Below are 25,625 nucleotides of genomic sequence, written 5' to 3'. Positions count from 1 at the left end.
GGGTCCCTGAAACCCTCTTCGCTGGAGATTATCCCAAGTAAGACACTTATTTTGTGCAACCAACCGTAGAAAAAAATTACATTTTGGCCTAGAAAATTTATTCCAGACCTTCCTCCACCAGGGAACCACCTGAACTACATTACATTGGCTATCCAGCCGAGCATATCCCTGCGCCACACTGAACTTACCTTTTGGGCAAGGACCCCAAGCCAGGATGTCTTTGTCTTTAGAAGAGCTACAAAGCCTAGTAGAGAGAAGATGCGCCAGTTCAGCCCGAATCTCTGAGGAGCCCCCTATGGGCCAAATCTGTGGATCCTTCCAACTAGCCACCTCCATCAATCCACACCTTCAAACAATCTTGAAGTGAGCTGCCGTGGTCCAACCTGCAGAAGAAAAAACCTGAAATAGAGGCAAAAGGTGGAGAAAACTAGAGAGAATAGGAAGGTGGCCATCCCAAGAGTCCTGCCAGAATAACACACTTGACCCCTCATTACAGATCCAGAAAAGGCCATCCTTGATAAGAGGAGCACCCCTTTTAAGGGTGTCCCAAATAAAGGACCCCTTACCATCAAGCTCAAGTCTAGGAATATCCTGGACCTCCACTCCTAAGAAATACTCATGGGTCAGAATCTTGGCCCAATCTCGATCTTGATTCTTGCACCATCTCCAATATAACTTTGTAGCAAGAGCTTTGACACCGAGAGCCATACATTTAAGACCTAGACCCCCAGCAAACTTAGGCAAACAAACCATGTCCCAGTTGACTAAGCTCCATTTAGAGGATTGGAGATTGCCTGACCAAAGGAATTTTTGTGAAAAAGCATCAAAATCTTTCAAAACTCCCACGGGAGGTGTTTGCACTAAACACCTGTAAATAGGAAGAGCCTGAATCACAGTCTTGAGCAAGGTAATCCTCCCAGCAGATGAGAGCCACCTATGAGTCCAATGACTCACTCTGCTAATAATATCAATCAAGAATTTCAAACCTCAAAACATTATCATTTAAGAGTAATATAAATAATTTATTAGGTACCCTTTAATTGAATTCTCTAATAATACCCCCCAAAATATAATAAAATCTTAGAATAACAAATTAACTCTAACCATAACCAAACTCTCAACTTTAAAGTTATCTTATACTTATATGCAAATTAATCTAGGTTTGGATGTGTTACAGATTATCTAGGTCCATGATGTGTGATGTATGTTTAATTACATGTGTATAATTTTTAATGTTAAAAATAAAAAAGTATGTACAACAGGCAATTTAGCTCTTCATACATTTTTATAGATATGGCTTCACAAGATATTCTTGATGTGGCTTTTGGTGTGACACCTGATGTAGTTCCTACTGTGGCTCCTACTATAGCGTAGGTTGATGCGGTTCCTGTTGCAGCATTTGATGCAGTTCTCGATATGGCTCCTCATGCAGCTCGTGGTGGGGCTTGTACTACAGCTTCTAGTGGGGCTCCTCGTGTACCTCGACGAGGGCTCATCATGTATCTCATGTTCCAGCTCCTGGTGCGGCTCATGTTCCAAGTCAGGCTACACCTGCAGCTCTTGCTAGAGGTCCTGCTGCACCACCTCCACGCATCGATATCGATGCATTATTTTCATTTTCAGAGCATGAGGTTGCTAGACTGCAAAAATCTATATTGACCTCTAATGATGGTCTTTATAGAGACATATGTACTACGATATGTAGGAGTTTACAGGATTTGACAGCTAGGTTTAGAGGTCACCATTCATTTACTCCTGCCATATTAGCTTCCATATCTAGGGAGCTTACGGCTGAGGTTTCAGGAGATGCATCATTCGATGACATCAAGAGGGTCGCCCCCAAAGACATCATCTAGAGAGAGCTATTTCCAGCTTATGAGGGGACACAGGGTAGGGTGAGAGGCTACAAAGTCACACGATGTAGAGACCCTATTATTTCTAGCATGATCTATCCATGATTTTTAGTTGCATATGGTCGTTATCCTAATAACGACCAAATACCCCTTTATTTTGCACAGTAGTTGTACGCTGAGTTTCGTATAGGGCTCAATGTCAACTACTTGGATATTACTGATTATTACGGACAGGGGCATGGTCAGATCACAGATCGTGACCAGTACCGCAGTGTAGATCGCCTGCCACCTGCAGATCTTAGATAGTTTGTTGGATCGAGGATGCCTCCTGTGATTCCTACACATGCGCCTATTGCAGATAGAGTCATCATTGCTTCCCAAAGGGAAGAAATTGTCACTATTGGGCACATTGCATCTGCAGCAGCTAGTATCACATTAGATTCTATTGGTCATTGTCTTCATAGTTGACGTCCTCATCCACTTGGTTGACCATCTTCACAGGCATCTAGTAGCACTTCAGGTGCCTCCTCTGATGATGCATATAGAGCTACTGGGCTACCACTGCTAGGCGATATTCCTGGTCTTTCAGGACAACAGACACATATGGATATGACACTGTATTTTTTGGAGGATATGTTGCACTTGATTAGCTATATTTCTGATAGATAGAGGATTCTAGTACACACAGTGATGGATGTTGTTAGACAACATCAGAGCCCAAACACAATTCCACAGACACAGGCCGCCACACTAGTGACAGATGATACACCTGTGCGTAGCTCATAGCATTCGGCACCAGACTCACAACACTCTACAAATGACTCAAGCATACGAGTTGGAGATGTCCATATCACAGCTGAGGGCCTTGATGATTTTGGTGAGTAGTTACGAGGCCTATCTGAGATTGATACTAGTTTGACCATGGGTCTTTCATCATACATGGACCTATTATTTGGACCTGGTAGCACTGATTCTACACTAGATGTACCCAACTAGTTACACAGTCCACTTCACTCGGATTTACTAGTAGTTGGACATGGAGTTTCAAGCTTAGGTGCATCAGTAGATGATATGATGGAGTTTGCTGATCATCCTCCACCTTCAGAGACCCAAGTACATATATAATTTAATTTTAATTTTAAATATATATGAAATTTAAAAATATGTTCATTTATTGAAAAATTTAGTTCAGATATATATGTAGATATTTAATTTAATCTTTAACTTGTAATTAATCATGTAGGCATAGGTCGCTGAGCACATGGTTACACATACTATTGGTTCAAGTAATCATATACATGAGAGAGATGATTCTATTGAGGCTACTGGTAGTGCTCAGGTACTTGAGTTTTAAATAGTTTGTTTAAAGTTATTTAAATATTTTGAAAACTAGATATATATCTATATATATGCAAATTTGTATTTAATTTGAATCTATATGTACATGATGCACGTATGTATATATGTTTAAAAGATAGAACTCTAACACATGTATGTATATATGTATATATATTTGCAGGGCTTGGTTGATGCGCCTCGACGAGGGGATGTACAAGAGACTTGATCAGAGGGTCATTTTGTTTGTATGCGTCTTGAGGGGTCCTTCTAGTAGTAGATCAGATTTATATATTTTTTGATGCATATATATTGGAGGTCTAGTTTACATGTACACATGTGTATTTCAGTTTCTTGATGACATCCATGTACTTTTACTATTTATTTGATTATTGAGTATTTCAGTGTTAGATACCATCACATGTACATATATATGACTTTTTATATTTTGTTACATACGTATATTTATTCGAGATTTACAGTTTGCATTTCAGATACATAGAGATATATTAGATCTGTAGATGTTTATTCTTGAGACGTGTATATGTGTACAAGTTGATAAATGAATTTAAATTATTAAATTCATCCATGGTATAATTAATTTAAATTATTAAATTATATAATTTTTTAATAAACTAAATTTGATAATTAAGAACTTATGATCGTACAATTAAAAACACATTTAATTCAAGATGAAATTCAATAGTTTGAAAAAAAGTTGATATTTAAGAATTGTAAAATAGATAATGAAATTGTGTAAGTTCGAAATTGTAACATAGATAATGAAAGTGTTGAAGTATAAAAAATACATAGAGGGTATGCAAGACAAGCAAGCAATGTTTGAAGTATGTGATGCAATCCCTAATTTGTGTCCCAAGGAACTAATAGGTTTTGGAGTTCCTGGGAAACCTATTGGCTAGTGTTCAAAGGAAATCAATGTGTTCATGCAAGGGCCACCTTTCTTCTACTATGAGAATGATGCTTTTGCATTGAAGGATATTTGCAAGACAATATCCAAACAATTTAATAGTGTTGAACCAGAGTTGGTGGACTCAATGTTCTTTTTAACTTCCAGAAGAGCAAGAGGGTATGTGCATAACCTTTCAATAGAAGAGAGATTTCAAGCAGAACCTCTCCCCCCATGACTATTCAAGAAGCACTTTCGCAAATAAAAAAGTATTGGCCTTCATGGGATCTGACGACAAAAAAAAATTCCGTAGACTCAAGACGATGTGGCACTGTCTTTATTGATCAACTGAGAGTTATGATTTAGAATGCACGAGGGCAACTGCAAGATAGTGTGCAAAAATATATACTTCAAAAGTGTGAAGAGTGGAATTTGGTATGGGTGGGCCTAGGTGACCTTGTCCCTCTAGGCTCCATGAGATAGAGCTTATATTAAAATTTGATAGAGATCACACTCGTAGAACTTCTTGTCTGACTGACCGCTTGTGTTGTTTGGGTAATTCATTCCAAATAGATACAGTTGCATATCATTTATCAGTCTTGAAAGCATTATATCCTGATGGCGTCAGAGTACTTTCTCTATTTTCTGGTATTGGTGGAGAAGAATTTTCTCTTCATCGATTTGGAATACATTTAAGTTGTGTTGTATCTGTTTTAAATTATGAGTTTCCTTGCATTGTGATGGAAGTGAGAGAAATAATGCACTCAAAAGCCTCACCTAGTAATTTTTTCTGATCAATGTGTAGGCTCATTTTTTTTGTAAATAACTCAACGTTAATATACTACCTGAAAAATAGAAAATGATTTTAACCAGAACATAATGTTCTCTACTAATTTTAAATTGTCAAATCAAAGGATTACATACCCTAACTAAGAATAGTAATTTTTTTCATTTTCAAATTAATTTTATAAAGGTCTACAATCATAAAATACTTTTTTTTTAACGAGAGTTCAATTTTTAGTCATCCAATGAATTTTTTTGAACCGACTCTAAAGTGGTTTGTCATGGAAGCTGTAGAGCCCACTTGATGTTGCACCAAAAGCCATGACTGTTAGTGAACATGGAACACCACATAATTAACCACCTGTGGGCAGGGGAGCACGTCACATCACCCAACAATCTCCCCCTCGACGCGCATACCAGGTGCTTACGCAGGTCGGGAAGGCACCGGGGAGATTTGAACCCATGACCAGGCCAAAACCAGGCTCTGATACCAATTGTAGGGTCCATTTACCGTTGCACCAAAAGCCATGACTGTTAGTGAACATGGAACATCGCATAATTAACCACCTGTGGGCAGGGGAGCGCGTCGCATCACCCAACAGAAGCTTATCGTAATAATAATGTTTCTAATCTTCTTTAATGGATGGTTTTTAATTATAACTTTTGGAGGACCTCCATGGGCTTAGAAAGTATGCATTTTGTTTTACAATGATACAAAATCACCATATTTATTGTTTGCAACTACTTGAATTTCCTTGGAACTTTTTAAGGTGGAGTATTATTAAATTCATCCATGGTACAATTAATTTAAATTATTAAATTATATAATTTTTTAATAAATTAATGAAAATTAAGAACTTATGATCGTACAATTAATCTAAACACATTTAATTCAAGATGAAATTCAATAGTTTGAAAAGAAGTTGATATTTAAGAATTGTAACATAGATAATGAAATTATGTAAGTTCGAACTAACTTCTAGCCTATTTATATCGAGTTGTTAAATTATTAAATTCATCCATAGTACAATTAATATTATAGTTTTAAAATAAACTAATGATAACTGAAACTCAGATATTTAGATTAAAAACACAATTTCACCAAAGTTGATATTCACAATTTCACCATAGTACAATTGAAAACACATTTCACCAAAGTTGATATTCAGATTATTATAAAATAAATCTCAAAGGTCTAATCAACCATGATGTACACTTATAACATCCAATATTTTTTCATGATCTTCACTGTCTAGTCTCCACTTGCGATGTACATGCTTAAGTTTGACTAGATGCAAACAAAGCCCTGTAGCAACGACCAGGTGGCTATATTGAAAAACTTTGTTGTCAGGTTGATAATCAACAAAGTGTATTCCATGTTGGACTATTTTCTCTTGCTTCAAATATGTTCCCTCTATCACAATAGAACCTGTACCACAAATTTAAGTGTTTTAAAATTTGACAGATATGAAGTTACCTAAATATATATATTTATTTAAATATATATGTGCATGTACATGTATATGTATAATTTACCTATGGGGAACAACATTCCATCACTTTCTTCAGGGTCATATAACTTTTTCCTCTCTGCAATACATCACAATAAATAATAACTAACACATTCATGATTTCCAGGCTCAGCAATCACTGCAAAGACATCTCCTGCATAACAAGTATACATGAATGCATGTGTACAATATATATAAGACAGTTGAAATCGATAATTAAATAAAAATTTGAGATTAATTTTTATGATACTCACCCACTTTTACCAATCTAGAGATATGATTATAATCATCAGAAATCAATAGAATATCATCAAAATTTTCATCTTCTTTATCAAATGTATCGGTAACATCAAGTGGTATCGAAATCCATGCACCTGTATATCCATGTGTCTGATTGATGCATTCTTCATAGTTTTCATCAATGCAACTATCACAAAAACATGAGTATTCTCTTGTCTTCAATGTCCAATTGCAATTATCTGTACTCATGACTGAATGTAAGGAACGTGTCATTTCTATCCTCTTGCAACCATGCATGTTTTTTCTATTGACACCTGAAAGTTCGTTAAATTGAAAATATAGAAAAATTAAATTTAAACTTCAACAAATTCAAAAATAAAACTTAACAATAAAATTTTATAATTTAATTGTGCATAAAAGTTAAATAGACATACACATCGATACCTGTTATCTCCCAGAAGACTCTATATGGTGTCTGTCAACTCATTGTTGATGATGTCCTGACCTCATCTAATGCAAAATGAGTCTTACACCATTCAACAACATCATGTGCATCATTTACACGAACTCGCTAATAATTCATTTGATACTTTTGCAAAGCACGTTTGATGCAAGCTCTAGCACGATCATGTTCACCTTTTCCATGGCCACTCTCAAAGAAATTCCATATGTGTTTTATATTCTCATTGCAATGATATCTACACAATGCATAAAATGGTCTAGATGATTTAAACTGCGTGGCACATCCATCAGACCAAACATAATGTTTATCAACATTTATGTTTCTTTCTTTCAAATAAGAAAAGAACGTATTGAAGCAATGTTCTGATGTCATGTTCTTTATCATCACTTATATAAAAATGATATTCTTTTATAATTACTCTGTGCTTGAACTGTACTCTGAACACCATCCAAATCTAACTGTGCATGTCTATAAAAAATATGTACCATAATAGTAACCTGCTTATTAAAGTAATAATCTGATTGAATTGCTTTTTGATGAACAAATGAATAGTTTTCTACAAAATCAACAACTGATACAATTGTTCCAAGTGGAAAATTATCTCTCAGAGTTTGAAACTGTTGTGCTTGCCACTTTGCAAAAAATGCATGACAAATATAAGGTTGAATCAATTTCTTAAATCTATCCATAAATGTTAGAACAGGAAACTCCTCTTCAACATATTCCAACCTTTTTGTTTCTTTCCCCAACTTTGTTTCATTCTTGACATACTTGTAACTTTTGCAATTCAATATTTTTGTTACATCAATATTTTCAGTTTTCAAAGGAAATAGAGCCAATTAACCACATGTTTCACATAATCCTTTGATGCAATTTATTTGTCCAGCTGGATCATCTATGTTGTCACACAAAATGGATGATATAAACTCACTTCTCCTACTAGGAGGAGCAGCATGAAAACCATATGTGTCTTCTACAAACTTTTGACATACCTGATAGTAGAGATCAAACTCAATATGATCACGATAACAACACGTTTCAAACACTTTGTTTGACCTCACAAAGTATGGCTTCAATTTTTCAAAAAATGTTTGCCCAACTTTTACATTAGGATGTTGACTACAAAATGACACATATAACTTATGTTGTGTTGTGTCCAACCAATGTTTTGAATGATGTTCATATTGACCAGGTGCAATCCTATGCCTGATAAAAACTCTACTATTTGATGAAGTATGAGTGTTATCAATCCAAAATGATATGATTAATTTTTTTAATAACTCTTCAATCCTATCAGAACGAGGTGCTCTACACATGATTTCCCAATTGCCCTCCATAGTACTATCATCCACAATTAATCTTCTCTTAACATATTCTCTCATTGTTTTCCTACTAAAACCCATTTCAAATGAAATTGAAGATATTTGTCTATTTTGGGTTATATTCTTACTTACAACAGACATCAACATCACTTTTCTTGCCGCAGACTTATCTTTAGTTTGAGAGTGTTTTCCTATGTTTCTCAAACCTTGTTTAACATTTTCAATCAAATCAATTTGCATGTTAGAAAATCTTCTCTTCTTTGATGTTGTGTTTACACCTAACAATTTCAATGCCTCTTGCAACTTTTTTTGTGTAAGCAAAAGTGAAAGCAACTGAGCTTGTTCAAGTGTTTCAGTATTATCAAATTGAGTCATAATTTCTCTTATCTTCTTCTTCATTGACCTTCTCTTAGACAAACTTAATGGTTGAACACTAGCTGCAAGTTTTCTCAATTTATCTACATCCATTTTTAGTAAATGATCTAAATTTGAGAAATACCATACTTTACAGATTGGACAATATTTAAGAGTTCATCCATACCAGTTCCTGCACCTGATCTTGACCCTTCTCTGATTTCTGTTACTGGAATTTCTACAGGGACCAATTTTGAGCCTTCTCCAACAACCATTATTTAAGATTCAATAGGGAAAGATTCTGACCCTTATCCAACTTCTGTTATTTGAACCTCTGTAGTGACTGATCTTGAACCTTCTTCAACATTCATTTTTTGAGATTCCATAGGGAGTGTTCCTGACCTCTCTCCCATAGGCACTACTTCTACTTTTGTTGAACCTTCTTCAACATTTCCTTCACCTTGTTTAATTCAATGATAATGTGCCACAGTCTTCTGAATATTTCTTTGTTCTGCTTCATCAGATCTTTTCCTTGCATATTTGTTTTTCCTTCCTCTCTTGTTTCCCATTATAAAATCAAAAAAAAAAAATTTATCCCTTGCCTCAAGATAAATTTTGCGCAATAACCAGATAAAAAAATCAATAGAATGCAGTCGTCTGCAACAAGGCATAAATATTCTTCATTATATGACTAAAATCTGTGAGTCGCATTCTTTACAAGTAGCAAAGCACCAAATCCTTCTTAAGACATCATTGAATCACAAACAAATAACATGGTATGAATACTAGAATGTTTGTCCTAAAAAATAAATTTTTCTTTCTTATAAAATATATAATTATTTTGTCTCTTTAATTTTTTCATTCTTATTGTAGGACTAGAAAAACAGGTTAAATGCATAACATACTATGAGAAATCACAAAACTCAATCGACATACATTAGCACCCACTAGTCTACCATGAAAGCCAAACTAATCAAAAGAAGCAAACACAAGGTTAGAAACCCCCTCTTTCATTTGTAGCTCCCATGTCCTTCTTTCTTTTGCAAATGATGTAGCTCCAAAGTTTCCTAAAATGCAAATTTTGAGTGTTTTGAGTGATTTAGAGTGTTTCCTAAGGTCTTGGGATGCAATGCAAGGTGTGGAAGTACAAATTAGGGTTTTGGAACCTAGAATGAAACACCTAATTACCAAGTGCACCCTAAAACTACCAAGTGTGCCCTGAAACTACCAACTATGCCCATGAAGTGTGCAGTTGGTAAAACAGGGTTGCAGTTGATAAAAGAGGTCAAAACTTAATAATTAAGATGTGGGTATGCAAGATATGAGTGTTTTTGATATTTTTAAGTGTTTAGGGACGTTATGCAATGTGAGGAAATGTTAAATGATCTAGGGTTTTGATATGAAAAGTACAAATGTCCTAGGGATGTTATGCAAGTGCAAATGCAAGGTGTCGTTTTGAAGGTATGCAAGATGAAGATTATGATGTGCAAAATGAAGGTTAGGGTTATGTTTTGGACTTGGTAAGGATGTTAAAGGTAGGTGTACGCAAAGTGGACTATGCAAGGGATGGTTTCTTTAGGGTTGATAATGACGTTTAGGCTATGCAAAATGAGGATAGGTGATCAAGAGGACAAGTTGGTTGATGGACAATTTGATAGGTTTTGATAGTGAAAATGATGCTAGGGTTTGAAAAACACAATATGAGGGGGATATACCACTAGGGTAAGTCAAAAATGACATTTAGTAATATGATTATGCTAATGATAGCTCGATATACATAAGGTTTTTTGAACTTAGGTGAAATCTTTACAAGGTATTAACCTAAGAGTTTAACGTTATGACAATAGACTTTGGATCTTGACCAAAAAAATGACAAAAAAAGATAAGATCAAAATGACAAAGCCAAATCTACCTTGACATAGGTAGCATTTGGGAAGCTGGGCTGAAACTAAGGCAATTCGAAGAGCTATGTTTTCCAAATTTTTTGTTGAAAAATGGGTCAAACTTTACTAGTGCCTCTATAGAGAGATCCATAAAGGCCCAAATGCTGAAACCTTAGCCTTAAGCTTTTGAGTCACCTATGGAGGTACACCAAAAAACTAACATAATTCAACTTACGATTTAGGAGATCTAAGTACCCGAATTTAGCCTAAGCGACTACTAGGTCTCTTTCCCAAATTGGTGTCGTTGTTGGTGAATGCATTGATAGGTTCCACGAAAGGACTGAGATTGTTTTGGCCTAGTCATTTGCATTGTTTTTTATTTCAATAAAAATAGCTTTTCACATTTCTAACAAAATAAAAGTTTATCGTTTAAATGCATTATTCATCTTCTTCTATTTTAAAATATATTATTTAATATATATTTAACCAAAAAAAAGGTATCTATGTAAATATGTATATGTATCATTATTACTATTTAATATAATTATACCTAATCTATTTAATCTATTATTAATTTTTACTTGAAAATAATAAATAAAATATATTACTCTTAAAATACATCTAAAATAAAACATGTCTTATAATATATTTTTTCTTATTCAAACATAAATATTTTCTTATTATGTTGATATTCACTCAAAAGGAGATTTAAATTTGAAATATTAGTAATATAACAATGTTGTAAAAGCTTCAAAAATAATTGAAATTCTTAAATATAAATTTATTCAATTAAATAGGTTGCATTAATTCTTATGTTTATAATAATTTAATGAAAAAATAATTTACAATTAAAATGTATACTTATTAATTATATTATAATGAATGTAAATATTTACAATAGTTATATATAGATCACTATTCCAAAAGACAATTAAAAGATAATATAGATAAAAAAATGTCATCTAACAAACTTAAATTCATATTATTAAATGATTCATTATAACATATTTTTTAATTTAAATATATAATTATTTGATATGTTATAATTGGCATAAAGAAAAAATAATAATTTCAGAGAGAGAGAGAGAGAGAGAGAGAGAGAGAGAGAGAGAGAGAGATGTGGTTTGGTAGGGTGGGGGGTGGAAAGGAGATAGAAAGAGAGAATATGCAAAGGGAAGAGAAAGAGAGAGTAAGGGATTGAGAAGAAGAGGGATATGGAGATGAAAGGAAGAGATAAACAAAGATAGTGAGAATGAAATATATAACTAAGAGAAGGTAGAGAGGGAGATATAGGGATAGAGATGGATAAAGGGAGAGATGGACAAGAAATATGGATATAGAGGAGAGGTGTATGTGGAGAAGAAAAGGGATAGGTGATGAGAGAAGTGAAAGGGGTAGACAGAGATGGAGGGATGAATATAAAAATGAGACACAAGTAAATAGTGTTTGTGTGTGTGTGGGAGAGGGAGAGAGCAGTGAGGGAGAGACACATTCAAGGAGATAATTCGGAATGAATGCTCAAAATGATGTGTAGGACATCCGAAATGATGGTTAAAGTAGTCAAGATGAGGGTTGGGTATGCAAAGATGCAAGATGGAAGATGCAAAGTGATAATTTTTGAGGTGAAACGCAAAGGATGCAAGCTTAAATGCTAATGATTTCAATGTGAATATGAGGGATACTAAAAAGGTGCTATATGAAGTCTATATGATGCAAGTATGAGGCTCAAACTATGAAGAATGCAAGTGGATGCTATGCAAGAGTGAAATCTATGTTTTGCCAAGCACGTTTAGGAGCACAAGTTGCCATGTTTCCCAAGGTTTGAATGTATTCAACCAAAGTTTGTGATGTTTTGAAAATGTTTGATATTTTGACAAGGTTTTGCAAGTTTCCAAGGTGTAAATTTGAATGTTGGCTTTTATCTTGATTATGTTTTACACACACGCAAGACACATTAAGACAAGAATAGCTATTGTTAAACATGAACAGCCACACCACAACCTAGGCTTTAGGACTGTATCCATTGAATTCCTACTTGAACCAAATTTCAACCGTGCTTATCCAGAGCGGACAACTTAGGACCTTGGCACCAAAGGCTCCCCCTTACAGTGCACTCACTTCTCGGGGCTACCAAGATCTACTTCCCAAGGGGCATGACTTCCCAAGGGACTGTTGTCTCTACTAGGTACCGTGAGAATGTAGGATGTCTTCACGGGCATGGGTGACCCCTTGAGCCAGTGGATAGAAAGGATTTTGGCCACTAAAACATGGTTTTTAGTAAGGGCATTCCGTTCAGCAAGTGAGTGATAAACTTCCTCAGAAGGACTCCCAGCCTCGAGAATCGGGGTTTGATGCACCACAAGGATACTGGAGGAGAGCTATCACTCAGCAATACAGCCAACATAGCTTTTACTGTAATCGAGTTTTATATAGCGACTGGAATGTTGACCTGGCTTTTGGCTCATTACCGCTCTGAGGTCATCCCCTGGCATACCCAATATCAAGTATCTTGGTCCAAGGCAGGCCTCCTATAGAAGTTACATGGATTTCTCTTACACCCAAGATCCACGAATGGCGAGGGGAGAGGATACGTCCAATGCAACTCTTATGGATTTAAACACTATAAACACGCTAGGCAGAAAATAAAAAGTTCATTTTAAGCACCAAACGAAGTGTTATTTAATCTAATAAATCCACACACATGGTTTTGACAAACACACAATGGTCTTCGACAATGTCTTGCAAAGCAAACATTAGTAGTTTGTTATGATCATGTCTTCATCCCACAATCGCCACATGCTGCAAGGAGACCATTAGTAACACAAAATCATCTAATCTATGTTCTAGAAGGAAATGAAAACCTTAGATTATTTCTTTATAGAAATTGAGAATTCATAAAGAGTTATAGCACATTTATTTTTATTGAATGAATTTGGTTTGAAAATAAAATAAAATATTTTTCATTAATTCAAGTTATAAATTAAAAAATTCAATTAAATGTAACTGCCGAGATAATTAAAGTGAGATAAGTAAAACTAACATGTAACCACACTTTAAAAGTATCTAGTTTGAATCTATTTAACTTCAATGTATCATTTAAACAACTTCACTAATGAAAGAAAGAAATAAATAATTTAGATGTTCAATTTTTTTTTAACAAATTCAATATTTTAAAAAATGAAAAAATCAATAAGAATATACATTTCTTCACACCATGAATGTGTTACTAATTTTTAATTTAACTTCAATGCATCAGTTAAACAGCTTCATTAATGAAAGAAAGAAATAAATAATTTAGATATACAATTTTTTTTATCAAATTGTGAACAAAGATAGGAAATATTGATGAAAGCATGAACGAAGATAGGAAGAACATTAATTTGCAAATATTGAGAAATCTCTCACCTACCTTCGATTTATCTGTGGACAAAATTCGTGGCAAAGATAGGCCTACAATGCACTATCAAGTTGATGCCAAATACGGAGATTGATGGCACAAAATGATGTCTATGATAAAAATTTGCAGTCAATGATTGAAACGCGAGACATGGTGGTTTTTGTTTTTCGGATAGAATGATATTTCATGCATGTAGATGCAAGTCCCATTTCCGATAATTTTTTGGATTTTTCGACTGTTCGCACGAACACAAAAAATTTAGGCATGTTCATGCGAACATGGTCACTTAATTTTTTGATAGTTGTGAAATTGCAATGGGCATGTTCACCTGAACATGTGTTCACACGAACATGCCTAATATGTTCGCGCGAACACCATGTTCGGGCGAATGCCCAAAATTAAGAAAATTTCAACCCATTTTTCATAATTTTTTTAATTTTTTGCTCTTTTGACTCCCATAATTGTAGGAGAATGATCTCCTACTATAAAATAAAAAATGTCAAAATGTGCTGCTTGGAGCAAGCTTTCCAACGACTATAATTTTAATACATATTTTAGTCATTAAGACTTTCAAATATGAGTTTAACTCATTATAGGTTCATTACTAGTTCATTACCGATTGAACATCAACAGACTTCGACACCTCAGGAAAATTACTAAATTAGGTCAATTTTTTTTTGAAAAATATGTAGGCACTAGCTTATTGAGATACCTTACTATTCAAAAAAAAAATTAGGCTTATGATAAATTGACTTCAAATTATCTGTGTCAAACGGAACGTATGTCTGAATTACGATTCGTATCACTTCAAAACTTCATAAACTATACAATATTCAACAAAAATAAATCAAACCAAATGCATACACTGGACATTGATGTTACAAATCCAACACCAAAAGAATTACTTCATTATCATTTCTAGAAAAAAAAGTTATGTGTGTCAAACAGACTGTCACTCTTTAAAATATTGAATTTTATTATGTACAACTTTTCAGAGGAGATAAAAAAATTGATATAAATAAATTTTTTTTTTTAGATTAAAAAATATAGTTACAAAGTAGGAACAAAGTATTCAAAATCACTAGTTTATGTCATCTTGAAATTATTTATAGTTTTGGAGATATAGTCACTTGAACGTGATGTTTGTTGCAAAAATATTGATTTCAGTGTCAAAATTGGTCAAAAAGTGGAACCCATTATTGTGGGATCACCCAATTGTTGTGATGACAAATCTTGCTAAGAAATCTATTCCTAACGTGTATTTTGTACCCAGTTTAAAGTATAATCTTATAAGTGTGGACAACTTACACAAAAGGGTTATAAAGTTATTTTTGAAAATAACATCTGCACTATATTTGATATTTCTCCTAGTACCATGGTCATTGCAAGGGTTGAAATGATAGACAATAGAATGTTTCCACTTGTAGAGTGATGGACGAGGATGGAGTGAGTTTCAAGGCAACATGTCAAGATCTATCATGGATATGGCATTTGAGGTATGGTCATCTAAATTTCAAGGGATTGAGTTTATTGCAAAGAAATGAAATGGTAAGAGGCTTATCCCCCATTGAAGCACCATTTACTTCATGTGAAAGTTGCATCTTGGCTAAGAAACATAGGGAAAGTTCTCCAAAAGAAATGTCATATAAAGCTTGAGCACCTTTAGAAATTGGGCATACAAATATATGTAGTCCTATGTAAGTGCCATTGTTGTGGGGCTGGACATTTATTTTCTAACATTCATTGACCACTTTAGTAGAAAGACATGGGTTTATTTTCTTAAATATAAATTTGAAACATTTAGCAAGTTTATGGAGTTCAAGGTATTTGTTGAGAAACAAAGTGGTCTATCCATTAAGGTATTAAGGTCAGATAGAGGTGGAGAATACATTTCAAATAAGTTTTTGGATTATTGCAGGCATCATGGAATAAAGAAGCAGTTCACTACAAGTTATACACCTCAGCAGAATGGTGTTGCTGAAAGAAAGAACCAAACAATAATGGAAATGGCAAGAAGCATGTCGAAAGTTAAGAATCTACTAAATGAATATTGGGCTGAAGTAGTAGCTTGTGATTTTTACATCTTGAATAGGAGTCCAACAAAGATTGTAAGGGACAAGATTGCTCAAGAAGCATGGAGTGGTAAGCATCATTGTGTTTCCCATTTTAGAGTATTTGGTTGTATTGCATATGCACATGTTCCTAAAGAAACAAGGAGTAAATGGGATGATAAGAGTGAAAAATGTATTTTTATTAGTTATGATGAACAATCTAAGGCATATAAGTTGTTTAATCCTATAACTAGAAGAGTCATTATAAGTAGAGATGTTGTGGTCAAAGAAGAAGAATCTTGGGATGGCAATATAGACAAAATAGTTACAGGAACAACTCCAATACTATATGATGACCAAGAAGGAAAAGACCAAGAGAATCAAGTAGATCAAACAAATAATCAAGGTGGAACTCCTTCAAGAAGTATACATGGAGATAACACACAAATGGAAGATGAGCAAGGAGAATCTTCAAGTTTGCAAGTAAGTAATGAGTCTAATCCTACTCTTGCATCATTGAGATCAAGGATTAAGAATAATAAAACTAAAAGTTTGCAAGATATTTATGAACAAGGGGATAGAATAGATTTACAATCAAATTTTTCTTTATTTGCTCAAGATCCTATATATTTTGAAGATGCAATTAAGGAAAAACAATGGATTAATGCAATGCATGATGAAATGGAATCTATTGATAAAAATGATACACGGGAACTAGTTGATTTGCCTGATGATAAAGAATGCATAGGTGTAAAATGGGTTTATAAAACTAAGTATAAGGAAAGTGGAGAAGTTGATAAATATAAGACAAGATTAGTTGCTAAAGGGTTTGCACAAGAATATGGAGTTGATTATAATGAAACTTTTGCAGTCATAGCTAGACTAGATGCCATTATAATGGTACTAGCTATTGCAACTCAAAATAAATGGATGGTTTATCAAATGGATGTAAAATCAGCTTTCTTAAATGGGTATTTGGAAGAGGATTTATGCGCAACAACCACCAGATTATGAAATCAAAGGACATGAACACAAAGTTTATAGGTTGAAAAAGAAATTCTATGGGTTGAAACAAGCACCAAGGGCATAGAATAGTAGAATTGATTCATATATGATTAAGAATGGATTTAATAGAAGCACTAGTGAGCCAACACTATACACCAAAGTCAATAAGGAAGGTCAAATTTTGATTCTTTTCTTGTATGTTGATGATTTGATCTTTACTGGTAATCTTTCCATTGATATGTTTAAATCAAAAATGAAGAAAGAATTTGCGATGACAGATTTGGGTTTGATGAAATATTTTCTTGGTATTCAAGTAACACAAAATGACAAGGGAATTTTCATTTGTCAAAAAAAATATGTACAAGATGTTATGAGACGATTTAGAATAGTAAATTGTAGTTGAGTCTCTACACCTATGACAAAGTGCACAAAATTAAGTAGAGAAGATAATGAGACCAAATTTGATTCTACTCAACTCAGAAAGTTAGTTGGCAGTTTGATGTATCTCACAACAACTAGGCCTGATATTATGTATGAAGTGAGTGTAATTTCTAGATTTATGAATTCAACTAAGAACTCACATTGGCATTCAGGAAAGAGAACTCTGAATTATGGCATAATGTATTCTTCTTCATATGATTTTCAGCTAGTTGGGTATACTGACAATGACTTTGCAGGAAGTATTGATGATAGAAAAAGCACATCTGGATATGCATTTCATCTTGGAATAGGTATTGTGGCATGGGCATCAAAGAAGGCCTATCATGACTATTTGTTCAGCTGAAGTAGAATATGTAGCTAGTACATCAACAACATGTCAAGCAGTATGGATGCGAAGAGTCTTGAAAGATCTAATGCATGAGCAAGATGAGTCTACTACAATCTCTTGTGATAACAAGTCCACCATCACACTGTCAAAGAATCATGTTTTTTACAAGAGGACAAAGCACATTGATACTAGATATCATTTTATTCGATAATTGGTCGATAATGGAGAAATCAGCTTGGATTATTATAGATCTGAAGATCAATTGGGAGATATATTTACAAAGGCATTATCATGAGAACAATTTGAATATTTAAGAGACCAAATGAATATTGTAAACTTTGACATAATTAATGGTATCTAAATTAAGGGGGAGTGTTGGCATGTGTAATTCCTACCTTCTTACTGCTGCCAACCATCAACCACTCACCGTCCATAGCCCAATTTGCCAACAACCTAGCCGTCCTAGCTATTCTAGCCACAACATAAGCCATCCACATTTAATTTGCAATATTATAAAATTTGTAATATGTTTGGTTTTTATTTTAGAAAGTTCTCAAACCTCTATAAATAGAGGCTTAATGTAATGCATTTCAGCAAGGCAATAATGCAAAGAAGCAATAATATAAAGATTTCTTATTGTGTTTTCAGTTTTCTCTGTCTTTGCCCACCTTCACACTCATGACACTTCCAGCAAGTGTTGGCCTACTCGAGTCTCTATCTCAGTTGGATCTAAGTAGATGTATCAATTTGACTACATTTCCAGAGAACATTGAGAGCCTATCTTCTTGGGAAATCTTGGATTTATCTGGTTGCACCGAGTTGGTTAGCCTTCCACCCACCTCCAGTCAACTCAAATCTTTACTAGCTTTAGATATGGACAAATGTAGTGTGCTTACCTCTTTTCCAAACAACATAAGTAATCTATCTAGTTTGCTAATACTTATCTTAGGAAAATGTATCAAACTGGTTGAATTACCTAAAAGCTTAGGTGCTCTATCTGCTTTGAAGTGTCTCAACTTGAGTGGTTGTTCCAGCTTAGAGAGCCTTCCAGAGTCATTTGGCTAGCTCAAGTCATTGAAAATTCTCCTCATTAATGTTTGCGATAATTTGAGGACACTTAATAGCAGATTCAAATCCTTTACTTCACTTATGGGAGTCAATGCATCATATTGCAAATCATTGAACAAAGAGGCAGTGGATATATTAGTTGAGATAAAGAGCATACTCTTCCTAAACATAGTTGAATCATCGTTATCGATTCAGCAGTGGGAGAAAATCAAACACCATTACCCCTTGATTGTGGAGGGCACTATGGTAAGTATTAACAAGAAAGATATGATGTGGTAAGAGAGTTTATTTCCCTTGTTTAAACGTTTAGCTAGAAAGTCATTTTTTAGTTATAATTGTGATTCTAACATTGTGGCACTGATCTCTCAGAATGATGACAAGTTCTTGCACACTATTGAGTACACTTTATTTCATGGTGGACAATTGGTAGACTAGTCTTGGTCTTCTTTTGCAGTGGAAGAAGAAGAAGTGGTGGAAGTGGATGTGAATGTGTTGTTGAAAATGTGCGATCTATCTTTGGATTGCAATAAGAGTGATTTACAAATACTGAAGGATAAAATGGAAGAGAGGATAAAGGAAAGTTGTAATGGTAACCAAAATTACTAGATAGTGTATGTAGAGGCCAGAGATTCAGTGGAGAAGAGTGAAGAGCATATCAGCCAAACTTTCACAAAGCTTTTACCCAATTGCACTTGTGCTTGCATTCCCATCGATAGTAGAACAAGATAGTTATTTAAACTAGCTCTCTATAACATATTGAAATGTTATTCAAGGTATGTAATTCAGTCTTTGCACACATGTATTTTTAGATTAAAAGTTGGAATGCAGAGAGATAGAAAATGGGCAAAGTTTGAAAATGAATGCTTCCCAAATGATTACTAAGAGACGCTAATAGATGATGGTGGTGGGTTCAATAGACTCTTCTCTGCTCTAGATTACCTATATTCTGCGTGCTTGCTAATTCTTCCACACATGAGTAGCACTATGATATAATCTTGTTCTTATCATAGGGAAGGTTTATGCATTGTCTTCTTTTCATTTCTTCATTGCTGTCAATTTTTTCTTCTATTTTGAAGATACCATGTTAATTTCACCACATGGAAGTGGATGAGAAACATGTGTTGGATTAAAAAATATAAAATTTTAAAAATTGGTAATTAATAGAGGAAAATAATAAAGTTAAAAGACAAATTTTAAATAATTTGCGAAATGATATTTAGTTTCCCTATTGAAATTAAAGTGCAACTGTATGATGATAGAATAAGGATATGAGTTTTGTGTATAATATTAGAGACAAACAATATGATTTCTATTGAAAATAGAGGGTTCAAGAGTTGATGGAAAAATAATTGTCTTAAAATTTAGTCTATGTTAGGCATTCTTGTTCCAAGTACATTTAATAAGTTTGTACAATAATTTATTTTATTTTATTTTTGCATCATAATAAGGCTTTAAATGGGAGACCTCATCCTCTTGATGCTTGGACTTGTAGAGACTTAAAGTTGTAGTGATGATGTTGTTCTCATAAATGTTTAAACCTATGTAGGTCCAAACATCAAGAGGATGAGGTCTCCCATTTATAGCCTTACTGATTCATAGCTCCAGATCAATTAAAAAATGTTTCCTAATCATTTATTTAAAAATAGTAATAATTATTTTAGAATTATTAATCTCAAAAAAGTTAAAAATATTAAAATGATAGTAATTTTTACTTTAAAAATATAACAATTGTAATGATTTATATTTATTTATTATTCAAATGTACAATAAAAATGTTATACTAAATTTATATTTTTATAATATTAAAGTAACATAAAAATGGGATACCCTACAATTTGTATTAGTAACATAAAATATAAATATCATTAGAACACAAAGCTGAGATATTCAAAGATTTGGTTAAGGTAATTGTAGGAGAGGATTTCAATGTGATTGGAGATCAAATGAAAAGTAGGAAGGTCTCATCCCACCTCAATGAACTATAGATGACTTTAAATTTTTTATTCATGATAATGTCCTTGAAGACATCTTTGCAAGAAATGGAAACTTTATTTGGACTAATAAGGGAAGGGACTTTGTAAAAATTGCATAGTGAGTAGATAGATTTCTTACCTCTGTAGCCTAGAGCCTACAATGTTTTAATTTAGAATCTCAAATATGTACTCTCATTGGTTCTAACCATTTTGTGTCTCTTTGTGTCTTCAACAATCTCATCAACCCAATGTGAGGAAACCTTCATTCAAATTGCAAAGTATGTGATTTTGAGACCCTTCAATTATTTCACCGCTTTACTATTGGTGTTTTTTCATGCCTTCCTATAGAGGTAAAAAGATGTTTCAATTCCATATGAAATCAAAATACTTAAAGCGTAATATTAAAATATGGAATATGAAAGTTTATAAAATCATTTTTTCTAAAAAAGAGTTGGTTACCAAAGAACTTGAGCGATTCATGAGGCAATAATTATTGAAGGTTTAGATTCTCAAACTTACATATGGGAGATGAAAAGTTCCTTTAGTGATTGAAAAAAATTGAAGGAAAATATGCTCTGCTAGGGTTTGTATGACCTTCATTTGAGCTCTTTCTTGTTTGTCACTTGTCATACCACATTTACTACAGGAATAGTTTTCATTTATAATGGCCTTGGCATTCTTTGGCTTAGCAGTTGATGTTGGAGTTGGAGTTGCTACTTTTGGAGAGAATGGTGTTGCCGAACAAATAACTACACAAGTTTTTCCCCAAGGTGTTTCACGAGGTAATTCCTCTCCTAATATTATTTTCAATGTCAAGGATTTTGATAGTGAATGCACTTGGCTAGAACAACAAAATCTCATTGGCTATTTTGTTTGTCATAGTCCTTTTGTAGTGCCTCTCATGTTTGCAGTCTATACCATGTTGTATTTTGATTTGAGAGATATTTATTACTCATTATTTCTACATTTGAGATGACCTAAGGATTGAATGTTATACCTTGATTTCAATATCATAGATGCTATAATAACATGTGTAATTAATCATATTTGCATGTTGATGCCATTTTGAGATGACAATATGTTTTATGATGATATTTGGTTATCCAATATTTGGACATATCTCTGATTATGTTATTTCTGTTGGATTTAATGCTATGGTTATTTACTCATTCCTTCTTCATTATGCTTTATGCAAATGTGAGTGATGTAAATTGATTATTTAAATATATTTGAATAAATGATTAAATTAGGTATTTAATGCATTTATTGACTCAGGTATGTTATTATATGCAATTGCACTTGATCATGTGTTTTAGTGTGTAGGATTTATATCCCTAGTAGTGGCACCTGGAGATAGTGATTCAATTTTTCATATTTTACTAATGTTGTCCTTGTATGGTTGACATATCGTTAATTTTTTTTAAATTAAACCTTTTGGTGATTTGGTAAAATCCGAAGTCATTTGCATTAGCTGACTAGACCTATGAGTGTCTGTGCATTTAGAGGTTTGCATTGCCGTAGATGTTGTAAGGAAATTCTGTTATTTTTTGGTTTTCAAGCTTTAATTGTTTTGATTTTTTATTTTTGTCAACTTTTCCATAAATGAATTCCTATTACTAGGAATAGTCTATTTTCATTTGGGTCGATTTGGGGTTTAACTAGGTTGGTTGGTTATTTACCCTAATCAATTATTCACTCAAAAAGTGAATAAGTATTGAAAGAGGAAATTAATTCCTCACTTCTCACTTTTGGAAATTTAGAATTTGAGAGATTTTTCCAAAATCCTCTTCTAGAGGATTAGATCTCTATTTGTTGGGAGAGCTGTGAGTGTGGGATCTTCGCGAGATTAGTCTCATTAGATCTAGTTCGAGGAGACCTTGTTGTGCCATGATTTCTAATAGCTTCTGCGAGTTATTTATTTTATTGTATTATTTCCTATTTCTATTAGGTAGGGCTCTCTAATTTTCATGTTTTAGCTTAGTTTCTAGTTATTTTTCTAGTAGCTATTTGTTAGGAGGTTGAGAACTAGTTTTCCCCTCTGTTTCTGTTTGGTGGTTCCGCTCAGTTGGTCATGTACGAATGTTTTCTCTATTTTTGGGGTAAGGGTTTGAGATTTTACACTGTTATTCTGGCCATTTTTGCATACAGTGTATGAATCTAAATTTTATTAGATTTTCATGGCTTTTGTGCCCATAGACCAATAGGGTTTTATTTTCAATGTTTTCAAGTTTTGGGGTTGTTACCTTGATTTGTGTGCCACCTTATTTTCTCTAGTTTTCTTGGCATTATTTTGATCATGGACTTGGATCATCTATAGGATGTTAGTCAGATCATTATTGCATTAGGATGCATGTTGCATCCATCATTTCAATCGTGTTTCATTTAAGTGTTATTTCTGCTTGTGTTTGATCTTTGTGATGGTGGTATGCCACACATAAGCACATGCATGTGCATTTGTCGGGTGACTTGTGATGCCTAATCTCCCTTTGTATTTCAGTGGAGTTATGTTCATTTGAGGTTGGGTTGGGAATATGCATGCCTACGGGTACTCATCGCATGATGAGCATAGGTATGTAGAGTAAGGCAATGGAGGGGTTTCTCTTGTAACCCATACAGTGATCCCCACATGGTGCACATGTAGATGTTTCTAATAAGTGATAAATTAATTAATTGACATGGAAAATTAAATAAGATAAGAAACTTAAAGTCGGCCTCCTAAGGGTGGTGCCGAGGGGAATGGTCAGTGAGTCATAGTCCTTGCAGTCTAATTGGTGACACAACATGTCAGCCTCCTAAGAGAGTATTGATGAGAATGATTTGTTATCATGTTCACCAACTCTCCACCAGAGTCCCTACATAGTTACCCATAGAGTGTCTGACTAGGACTTGTTGTACTTTCATTGTCTTATGTTCTTGGTTTCAGTCATCATTATTGTCTAGTGTGAGTGTTAACCATGGCCTTTTTCTTTTTGTGTGTTTGTGGTTGGATCATTATCTCTATCAACATGATGGGAGTGGGCCTATGGCTTCCACGTGGTTGGGATGCATAGCTACCTTCACCACTACTAGGGACTGGTGTACAGAGATAGTCTATTATCCCAATGTGACCATTACTTGTTGTTTCACTTGGTACTTCAAGTTTTGGAGTATATTATCTTGTGATTTATGCCTTCATTGGAATACTTGGATATCATGTTTAGATGATGCTAATTTATTTGATGCATTCTAGTATTATTATGTTTAGCATATGATTAGATGATGAGTTTGATTGGTTGGAATATCTAATGCTTTACTTTTTAGCTTGTTAGATTTCTTTTTTCTTATGATATAGTATGTCTTAGTAGTGATGTCTTCATAAGATAGCTCTGACAATCTAGTTGGTAGTTTGGCATGTTATGCACGAGGGATGGCTAGGACCTTCGAGGTCTCATGATGCTATAATGCTTTCAGTATGTTCTTCTACTACTATATTTCAAATGGTAGGATGTAGTTTCTATCTTAAAATTATGGTATTCGAGTTTCTAAGCCTCAATTTATGGACCTGGTACTCCATGGTGTGGAGGAAATTCATTTCTTATCTGTTTATCTTAACATTTTCTAGCTTCCTAATTTGTATCCTTGTGTAATATTGTGCTTTGTCATGTGAGAATGCAAAAGTTTGTGTGGTGTGTTGGGTTTCCTTGCATGGCTTATAGTGCATCCTCGCATGAAACCCCACACCAATTTTGGGTATTTTTGCTACTGGGACAAGCTTGTCCTCACGTGAAAGGTAGATCCTCGTGTGGCTTTTTGTACATCCTCACACAAAAATTTGTCAATTGTGTTTCCTTGCATGAAAAATAGGGGGCATCTCCATTAGTTTGCAAGGAATGCAATTTGGTGTGTTAAGTACCCTTTGCATTTTTTTAATTTTCCATGCTTTGACAGATTTGAGATTCTTTTTTTTGTTGTCATCTTTGGTCTTTGTTTCTCTATTTGAGTTTGTCTATTTGGTAGTGGCATTTGGAGATTTTTTGGTCGTCGAGATTGTGGTTAAGTCTTCCATTGTGACATTTTTTATCCTTGTATGTTGACTGTCATGTACATCCATACTTTTAAAAAAATAAAAATATCTTGGCTTGTATTGAATCCTTATTTCAAGGATCTCTAGGTGGGGCATTACACCTTCTAAAAGCATGCTATGGGAATGGGTTTCCAAGGTTTGGACACTTTAGGGTGTTCACCTTAAAGGCATTCAAAGCCTTACCAAAGTCTTTTTCCTTTTTCTCTTCAGCAACATGGGCCAAGCTAAACATGTGTTTGTTCGAGGTCCCTGGACTGTTAGGTCCTCCCTCTTGATTTTTCAATGTTGGTCATGTGATTTTTTTGTTTCTAATGATAGCAAGCTTAAGGTCCCTATTTGGGTGGAGTTCCCTAGACTACCTATCCCATGCTTGTCATTTTTGTCAGCCATTGCACAAACCATTGGCAAGATTGTTTGCCTTAAATTGGAAAAAAATTTCAACACTCAACCCCAACATAAGGTATGTGTTGAGGTTGACCTATCTAGGAACCTCAAATACTCAGTGGATATCAAGATTGGTGGTATCACCTTCACTCAAAAGGTGCTTTACCTAAATCTTTTGAAGACTTGTTATCGGTGCTAGTTCATTGAGCACAAGATTAGGGATTGTCCTTTGTTGGACCATAACCATCCACCCGTTTTGGAAGC

General features: G+C 34.1%; 1 protein-coding gene and 1 long non-coding RNA gene across 2 annotated transcripts in view; one reads left to right on the top strand and one right to left on the bottom strand.

The window, feature by feature from the left end:
- Nucleotides 1-25,625, bottom strand: part of LOC149555493 (putative kinase-like protein TMKL1) — a 269,901-nt gene that overhangs the window by 173,622 nt on the left and 70,654 nt on the right. The gene's annotated exons all lie outside the window — the stretch shown is intronic.
- LOC149555494 (uncharacterized) lies at nucleotides 2,897-3,616 on the top strand. The gene is made up of 2 exons (XR_016365319.1): nucleotides 2,897-3,192; nucleotides 3,373-3,616. It is a non-coding gene; the product is annotated as an uncharacterized LOC149555494 (long non-coding RNA).

Source organism: Cupressus sempervirens, chromosome 5 (assembly GCF_028749045.1).
Source record: "Cupressus sempervirens isolate cs-2001-9-10 chromosome 5, ASM2874904v1, whole genome shotgun sequence".
NCBI classification, from domain to species: domain Eukaryota; kingdom Viridiplantae; phylum Streptophyta; class Pinopsida; order Cupressales; family Cupressaceae; genus Cupressus; species Cupressus sempervirens.
The sequence above is the reverse complement of the archived record's forward strand: the minus strand, read 5'-3'. Positions and strand labels throughout refer to the sequence as shown.